Source organism: Cupressus sempervirens, chromosome 7, assembly GCF_028749045.1.
Source record: "Cupressus sempervirens isolate cs-2001-9-10 chromosome 7, ASM2874904v1, whole genome shotgun sequence".
In the NCBI taxonomy this organism is placed as follows: domain Eukaryota; kingdom Viridiplantae; phylum Streptophyta; class Pinopsida; order Cupressales; family Cupressaceae; genus Cupressus; species Cupressus sempervirens.
Window position 1 is genome coordinate 713,568,468 of NC_143124.1, and position 10,049 is coordinate 713,578,516.

Here is a 10,049-nt window from a genome sequence, read left to right on the forward strand (position 1 = left end):
TTGTCATGTTAGTAGATATCAGTCAGATCAAATAACAAAAAAAGTGCCTCACAAGGTTCTTCAATACATTCCCATTATTCCACGTCTTGAATGATTATTCAGGTGTGCTAGCTTGACACAATTTATGGATTACCATGCATGCAATAAAAGTCAGGATGACATTATGCAAATGCCTGCCGATGGTTCTGCATTTAAAGAGATAGAAGAAACATGGTCATACTTTAAAGAAGAACCTCGTAATTTGAAACTTTCATTAGCGGCGGATGGTGTCAATCCATATGGAGATATGAGATCTGTTTACTCAGTATGGCCTATTTTTGTTATTAACAATAACATTCCTCCTTGGATGTCCATAAAGAGGGAGCACATAATGTTGTCAATGATTGTGCTAGGTATTTTTTTATTTTATAGTTATCTAAATTAATTTATAAATAGTGCATGAAAATGGTTATAATAATTACATAATTTTTATGTTCATTCAATTGCTAGGTAAATACCAAGTTAAAGATATGAACATGTATATTGAGCTACTAATTGACAAGTTGTTGAAGTTATGGAATGGCATTACTATGTATGACATCTCTAGACCGATAGGACATCAACAATTTTAATTACATGCAATGCTTGTATGGACAATACATGATGCCCCTGGGCTAACTCATTTTTGCGGTATGTTATATTGTTAAGATCACATATTTTTGATCTGTTATAGTGCTTACACATTACTATCGAATTCTTAAGTTGTGCATGATAATTGTACATGGTCTAATTATACATGATCTTTTAGGTCTTCAGACAAAGCAAAAATTTGCATGTCTAGTTTGTGGTCTGAAGATGAAATGTCATCATTCAAAAAGTTTAGGAAAGCAGGTGTTTGATGAGTTTAGACACTTTCTCCACAATAATCATAGGTATCGAATTGCTGAAAAACATCTTTTCAATGGGAAAGAATAGACATCATCAAGGCCATGAAGAATGACACCTCATTTATGGAAGTTGGAACATGATCGACTAAATCGTCGAGGTAATGTCCAATTTTTCATTTGAAGTTTACAATTTGTATTTTGATATTGTCTTATATTTACCAATGTTGTAATTGATGCTTGTGAAGGTCATCAAGGCATCAATGACCAACTTCCTAGAGGAATGAAAATTTATCCTACTCAATTTAGTAGGTTACCATACTACAAAGATCTCCCAATCGCGCATTTGTTTGATGCTATGCATATTGAAAAGAATGTAATAGAGACACTTTAAAAAATGTTGGATGGAAGGTGTGATAGAGAACAAATTGCTAGAATTTGTTTTGACATTCATGAATCCAATCATGCACTAAAAGTTTTCATCGAATCAAATAGGAATGGAGACCACATAAATACAAGTGACCTTCCTTGGTTATTAATGGAGCAACAAAGCGATGCATTAAAAGAAGTCATAAAAAAAACAAAATTTCCAATAGGATTTGCTGAAAATATAAGCACTCTTCTATCAAAGAAAGGTGATTTTGGGCCAGGGTTGAAAACACATGATTGGCATACCTTCCTCAAGGTAAGTCATGTTTTCTATTTACAATATATTTATAATATTTAATGTAGTACCAATTGCATTATTTAATAATATATTGAAATGATCATTTTTTATTGATTGCAGTTCATCCTACCTCTATCCCTTCCACAATAGTTTGATAACAGTATTAAACAAGTTATATATGATCTTGGAAAATACATGAGTTTAGAAGGGTGTTTTTTCTTAGATTTGTAACTTTTTATTTGAAATCTATTGTATAATTTTATTTGAAATCTCTTTTATGTGTTTTTGCGTGTTGAATCTCTTTTAGGTGGTTATCATCTAAAGAAATTGATAAAAAAGATATAAAATATTGGAAGAGAAAAATTCTACAGCTTATGTGTGAAATGCAAAAGTGTTTACCTCCAACATTTTTCAATGCTCAAGAACACTACCTCATACATCAAGTTGAGGAGATTGAATTGTGTGGACCTATACAAGCTAGATCAATGTGGATGGTTGAGAGGCACTTGAAATTTATGAAGGGCTTGGTTTGACAAAGAGCACATCCTGAGGGTTCTATGATAGAGGGATATATGATATACCAGACCATGGTGTATATTAGTGAATTTCTTTCAAAGTTTGTAGCAGGTATCCATGTAGATCACATTTGGGATCCCAACTATAATGACAAATTCAAAGGGGAGTACCTGATAGGGAAAGGTAGATTGAGGAGGGTGAGAGGTAATTATAAGTTTTTTCTGTAATTTAACAATTCTTATCCATCATCAATATATATAAGTTATTTCTAACTGATGTAATTATCTTCTTTATAGTTGGTCATGAGTGGGATGCACTACACTTGTATATTGCAAACAATCTTGATTGGATGACAGTATGGATTGAATAGTCTCAAGAAAATGGTTGCTCATTGACATGAGATGGTGTTGCATCAATCGTTAAAGAAGCTCATCGTAATGGAGATCCCAATGTTACGCCAATGGTACTTGATCTAATATATGGCTTAAGAGATACAAAGGTATGCATAAGATTACTAATCATGAGACATAACTTTAATATCAACTCATAGATCAATGAAAAGATTCTTGATATGTTTGAATAATTGTAGGTCAAACACCACAAAGATATATACTACCATGGCTATAAATTTCACACAAAAAAGTTAGATGAAATGAAGAAAACGTGTGATTCTGGGATAAGTTTTGTTTTTGCGGTCACCAATATTTCATCTAGAACTGACATACATCCTCGACAATATGAAAATTGATACTATGGCATTTTGGATGATATACTTGAGTGCAACTTTAATTCATTCAAAATAGTTTTATTTTTTGTCAAATGGTTTAGGTTACGACTGAATTGAAATGATCCCAATAGGACTATTATTGAACATGATAGTAGATTTACTATGATTAATACAAGGTCATTTGAGCTAGTCGAAGATGAGCTCTATGTTCTTCCAAGCCAATGTGAGAAAGTGTTTTACTTAGGTGTTCCACACAAACCAGGTTGGTCATTTGTTGTTAGACATGACCCAAGAGGAAGGTTGGTAAAGTATAATGTGATTGAAGAAGAAGATATTGAAGAAGCACAAGAGGAAGTAAATGATTATCAGGAATGAAAGTTACCCAGTGATGAAGAAGAAGAAGAAGATGGTGATGATTTTGGTCATGCTAATGATAATGGTGATAATGATGATGATGATTCTAATGAAGATCATGATCATGGTGATGAAGATGGTGATGATCATGGCGATGATGGTCATGATGATGATAGTGATCAAGAGGATGATGATGGTGATGAAGATGGTGGTGGTGACGACGACGATCAAAGTGACAAGTATGATGATGGTGATGATGATGATGATGATGACATGGATGAAGATCATGATGATCAATGAAATTTCTAGGTAGGATCAATGTCAACTATGATGGGGTCTTGTATGACCAAATATTTCTTTCCAAACCATATGTGCACATATAAACATTAAGTAGAACATATAAAAATTTTTTTTAGATATAAACATTAGTAAAGCTAAATTTTTAACTTAAGAAAAATGATTTACATATGCAATCTACTTTATTATTAATATTTTTTTTGGTAAGTCTATTACTTTAATTTCGCTGCTGATTTCTAAGACTTGCTAATTTTTTTCACAAGGTGATATGGATGCACATCTTAGACACCTTCAATAGAGGTAAATATTAATTATTGTAAATTTTAATGTTAATATAGAAACAAATGTCATATTATTATGTTCTTTTCTTTCTGGCTTTGGAGTTATTTTGATGAAAGTATATGAATATTTGATGTCATAAATGATAGGAAAAAGCTACAACGATCGATGATCAAATGCAATCTGAAATACGGGTGTCATATCTACATGACATTGGCCTTAGTACTAACCCTATATTCATCACCTAACAAATTATGCAAAGATACACTGATGAACTTGTTAACATTATCATCAAGGGTGACAAAAGTGAGGAGAAAGAGGCACTGAGAATAGAATTGGACCATAGAATCCAATCTTTGAAGGTAAGCAGTAATTTGACTAAAGCAATAATAGAAGTTCAATAGATATTAATATTTTATAGTATCTTATAGATCATGATATCTAATTTTATGTGTTCTTGTATAGACATATGTGCCAGTTGCGATATCACAAGGTGAACATGGACAGGGTTGTTGCGCAGTACCTTCGTGTAAGTAACACTTTGTTTGTTTTGATCAACATTATAGCACTTACCTTTTTTTTCGTGAAAATTTCTCGATAGTATCCCATTTGATCTTTATCCATTGCAAATGTCTTTGCTAACAATATTCTATTCTTCAGCTCATGATGAAGTGTAGACTCCTCCTTTGGTTGGCAGTCCACTATTGTCTGCTGCGTTGTCGGCAACAAGGACCATGCAAACATCATTGTCTATGCCCACTAGAATTGGTAAAACCTTGTTTTTCTATATTTTGTAATGTGCTATATTTTGTAATTTCTTTCTACAAGTTGATGAACAACGAAGTAGCATATCAATGCTTAAATGATGTCTACAAAAGCTTGCATACACAAACCACACATACATACATACATACATATATATATACCCACACATAGAGAGACATGGACATATGCAGGGAGGTAGACCAACAAAGAGCAGTACTACTAAAGCTGATCCATTTCCTAGAGCAGTTTGCGTGATTAGTATTGGTTCGTATGAAGGGACATTGTTGCTGAATAAGAAAACTATGTTTCCATTAAAAGAATGAAAGCTTCTAGGTGCTTTAAAATTGATATTATTTAAAGTGTAAATTTAGTTTACTTTTACATTACTCATTTTGGAATGATAAATCCTTTATTTTTTTGTAGGTAATAATGCTTTCTTTGAACATCTTTTTCATATGATATTGAGACTATTTGGACCCACCATACGTAAAAGGTACGTAGTTTCATATCATTGCTACATAATTTTTCTTTTCTTCTATTTATTTTAATATATTAAAGTTAATGATCTAAAAATCTATTTATTTTTAAAAAGGTGGAATTTACAAGCTATGGAATTAAAAAATCAGCTAATTGCATCTATTGAGGAGAAATTTGGAAAAAACATTTTTGACACTGGCCTACTTCTGAAAAGAGTAGCAAAGCATATAAAGATTGTGATAGATCAATATAGAAGGGCTCTTAAGGATAACCCAAAGTACAACCATCCTCTTATGATTCCACCGATGGAGTGGAATGAAATAATAGAAGATGTAAAGGAGAAAAGGCTATGTGAAGATAGAGATAATGAAGCAGCACAGGGCAAAAAGAGGTATGTCATTATAGTATTAAGTACATTGTAATCATGCACTAATTATTGATATTTGTAAATATATAATCTAAGATGTTTGAAATTGTTCATAGATTGCAGGACACATCCGTGGCTACAAAAGCGAGAGTAGAAAAGGTTGGCCAACACAAAATTGGCTCTGGTGGCTATATGAATCTCCAGACTCGACTTGTAAGTAGAGCAATGATTTTTTTTTTTTAATAAATATAATATTGCAAATAGTTTTGTTTAATGAAACCATACATGGAAAACTGACATTATCAAGCAAAAAACACAGGGCACAGATTTCAATGTGGAGGTCACAGATGAAGATAGAAAAATTTCCTTGTAGGAAGGTTATAAGGTTGTGGTTGCACGCCTACGTCAAGAATCTATAAGCCTTGCCCAAGAATCCAGTGCACCAAATGATATCTCACAGGTAAATTGGTCAGATGAAAAGTAAATGAAATTAAATAGTTGAGAAGATTCTTTTTTGGTATTAGTTATAAACGTAAATTGACTACATAACAATGTGCATAACATTTTACTGTAGCCTTCATATCCTAGCATAGAACCTGCTCATGATGAAGGCCATGATGTGCATTATAGTGGTGGAGGTATTAATTTGCTATTGGAAATTAATTATGCAATTATGAATACAATTTAACATCTTCAATTGGAATTTGATGTGTATCCTTTTTTTGAATATTTCAAAGCATGTTGAACATCATGCTAAAGGAGTGGGCCATGTTCCAAGTGTTCAACATGTTGACGCAGTGGCAGATCAAAATGTTAATGTACATGATGTGGCATTGTCAGGTAAGAAAAATGCATTTTATGTTGTACTCGTACTTAATTACAAACTTGTAACAGTTAGAAAAAGAAAAAGAGTATGTCAATTTATCCCATTCACTTGTTCTTGCAATAGAGCCCCCTTTAGTGCATCAACCTCCTACTCCTCCAAAGAGAATGAGCCATCATAATTTGACATTACATGTTCTAAAAGAGGAGGAGAATAATGCAGATATGGATGCTCCTATGAGCACTTTTGTTAAGAGGGCTCAGAAAAACAAAAAAAAGAAATGATGTTTTAAAAATCTTCTTTGATAAACCTTGTTGGATAATGAAAGAACTTTGTTTTAAGTAATTATGTATGAATGATGTGTATTAATACAGATTTTTATTTTATGTTAATGAATATTGTTATGTGTTAATGAAGTTTTGATTAGTATTGTGTATTAATGAATTTTATATCATATTAATGAATGTTATGTGATTGTATTGATTGAATGTTATAATTCATAAATGGATGAATGAATGAATGAAGTATACATAATTAGATGATAGTGGGTACTTTAGATTCATGTTAGGGGGAGGGGGGTGAGGTCAGATGAGCTTCCACCTTCATGTGGTTGGCCTTGTTAAGTAGAGAATATTATAGTATTCTTGAAACCAAGTGAACCTCAAACTAACATAAAATGGACACTTTGCATGTCATAGGTCTAAAATGATCCACAACTACTACTGCCCATAACATCATTTCCCTAGTCCTGAACCCATGCAAGAGCAACCTGGCTTGGGCACCCTTTTCTTAAACTGATATTACTTATCTTTAGGAATAGATCTTGGTTTCGCTCAAGATTTTCACCTTAAAACCTCAGATTCCCCTATTTAATAGATCAATTATTATGATATAAAAGGAAAACTCATTTGCTCATTATTAGATTTTTTTTGTTTTGCTAGGCCTCGGTAAAGAGCCAAAGGGATACAATCTTGCCCTCCAAAGCCATACAACCTTGATTATTAGACACATATTCTCCAGTGAAATTAGAGGTTTGAAATTTTGATTTTGTTTTTTCTGAGACAAATTCATTGACTCATGTTACATTAGCTTCATAAGAACTCATCTCTCATGACAATAAGTTGGAGTAGTACTGTAATTAGTGACCTTCTGCAAAGGCTTAATGCTTCACCTTATGAGCATCATCTAAATGTAATGAGTACTACATGTTTCCTTCATTCTTATGAAAAATGAGTTCTTGTGAACCACTATTAAAATAACTTGTGTCAATGTGTTTCACTAGAAACCCACACAATTGAATCCTTGTAGAAATTTCACAATTTGACTTGCTATAGAAAATATTTCATACAATTTTGGAACTTTCTCTGGACTACATAAGCTATGACCCAAACTACACTGATAATATGGAAGAAGATACAAAAGAGAGTAATGGAGAGGAGGATGAGTACATTAAAATTTCTTAAGAGAATTATTTGCTTGAGAAAATTTAATTTTTGCACAATGGTGTCTTTTATTTTCATGTAATTATGAATTTTATGACCAACATGTGAATACTATTCTGTTGATATAGAGAGAGTGCTAATGAATATAGCGATGATGAGGATATCAGCTGGAAGGTTTGGAGGGCAGCAACTAAGTGTTTGTTTGTTGTGATAACATCTCGTCCAGAAATGCTATTAAAGCTATATGAGGAGGCATGTGCTTTGAACCTTTCTCAATTGTTGCTGGGAGATATTTATCATTTTCATAAAAGTTGACTCTATTTTTCCTATACATTTTCCATGTTTTTTGACCTTTGTGTGCCCAATAATTTTGGCTTAGTGTCTCTTCAAAGTTTATGGTTTACCTCTAAAGAGTGACAAGAATGGCCCTTTGTCTTTGTTAGAGTCAAGAGGATACATAAATTCCATTCTCTTGGCATAACACTAACCTGCTAATTTTATGCACAAATAGGAATAAATTGACTTTGAAATGATATATATCAGTTGTTATCACATTTCAAAATGTGGTTAGCTTTAAAAATTCTTTTATAAGATGTTATATGGAATGATTGCCAGCTAACACCTACCAAGGAAACATAACTTGCTTCTTCCCACAGTGAATTTTGCTCAAGGTTTTGGCATTGTGAAGTTTAGCCCAGTTCTTTATGTGCCAATGGAAATACTGAGAATGGTAAGAGATGGCACGGTTACTCTCGTTGATCTTATTTCTTTTTTGATAAATATATCTATTGCATTTTCCTTGGTTTGTTAAATGGGAAGTAATCTAAGGGGAGAAGACTTTGTTATGTTTCCAAGTAAGTGTTTTACAAATATAAAATGATAGTATTATCTAGACTTGCACAATACACCAAATTTTTCTTTGCTTCAAGCGACTTGGAGGGGTGACTTGGTGAGCTGACTTGACGAGCCGACATGGAGAGCATACTTGGTGAGCGAACTTAAAGAGTCAACTTGGTGAGGCGACTTGGTGAGCATACTTGAACAGTTGAGTCGGTGAGTCAATTTTGGGAATAGACCTAGCAAGCTGACATATTTAGCGGCCTTAAAGAGGTGACTTGGTGGGGCAGATTGGTGAGCCTACATAGAGAGCCCCACTTGGTGAGAAGAGATGGTGAGTCGATTTGGTGAGATGACTTGGAGAGCTAACTTGGTGAGCAGACTTAAGGAGTCAACTCATTGAGGCAAATCAGTGGGATGGAACATGAATCTAGGAGGTAGAGGGATACAATCTTGCCCTCCAAATCCATACAACCTTGATTATTAGACACATATTTTCTAGTGAAATTAGAGGTTTGAAATTTTGATTTTGTTTTTTCAGAGACAAATTCATTGACTCATGTTACATTAGCTTCATAAGAACTCATCTCTCATGACAATAAGTTGGAGTAGTACTGCAATTAGTGACCTTCTGGAAAGGCTTAATGCTTCACCTTATGAGCATAATCTAAATGTAATGAGTACTACGTGTTCCATTCATTCTTATAAAAATGAGTTCTTGTGAACCACTATTAAAATAACTTGTGTCAATGTGTTTCACTAGAAGACCACATAGTTGAATCCTTGTAGTAAAATCACAATTTGACTTCCTGTAGAAAATATTTCATACTTATCAATCTCAAGAATTGATATGTAAAATATATTTCTCACATCAAATCAAATTCAAGATTTAACTATGTAGTTTTTGGAGAAAAATCATTGCCCAAAATTTAATAAATGAGATTAAAATAAAAAACCTATCATAGTAGTATAGATTTTGAATCTTAAAACTTACAGCGCCATGACAAAATAGTATTTTGGTGCAAGGTTAAGGGTTTGGAATCTAAAGACTTATAGTAGCTTCTATGGGTACAGTAATATCCACCTTGTGCTGGTAATAAAGATCAATGTAGTCTATATCAAGCCTCTTGAGGCTTGCTTCACAGGCAGCCCTGACATATGCAGGATCTCCCTTCACACCAAATTCTCCATTACTCCAAGTCAATCCAAACTTAATTACAATATGCACCTTCTCTCTAATACCTTTCAGAGCCAATTTAGGAAGGAACAATAAAAGCATTATGCACAGTGTTAGAACAATCAAGCTCAAAGAATTAATAGATTAAGAAATGGAAATAGTAAGAGTTGGAAACAAGATATGCATCTTGATAGCTCCTTTTTTAGAATAGAATTTTTTTGCATTTTGGTGAATTTTTAAAAATCTTGTCTTGATAGGGTCGGGATCATTTCTCAAAATTTTAGAAAACCCTAGTCATTTCTATAATCATCATCTCTCTTTAACCCAAGGCCGTAAGTATGAGCAGGTTTTCATTTTAAAGAAAGGAAAGAATCCTTTTTTATTTGATCTTTTTTGATCTTATGACAAAGGAATTAACGTAACATCGTGGGCTTATGTTGTGGTCTCTTTGATCTCAT

At 33.0% G+C, this 10,049-nt stretch overlaps 1 pseudogene; it reads right to left on the minus strand.

Moving 5' to 3' along the window:
- Positions 1 to 9,693, minus strand: part of LOC149549220 (metal transporter Nramp6.1-like) — a 53,828-nt pseudogene extending 44,135 nt beyond the window's left edge.
- Positions 9,694 to 10,049: the final 356 nt, after the last annotated feature.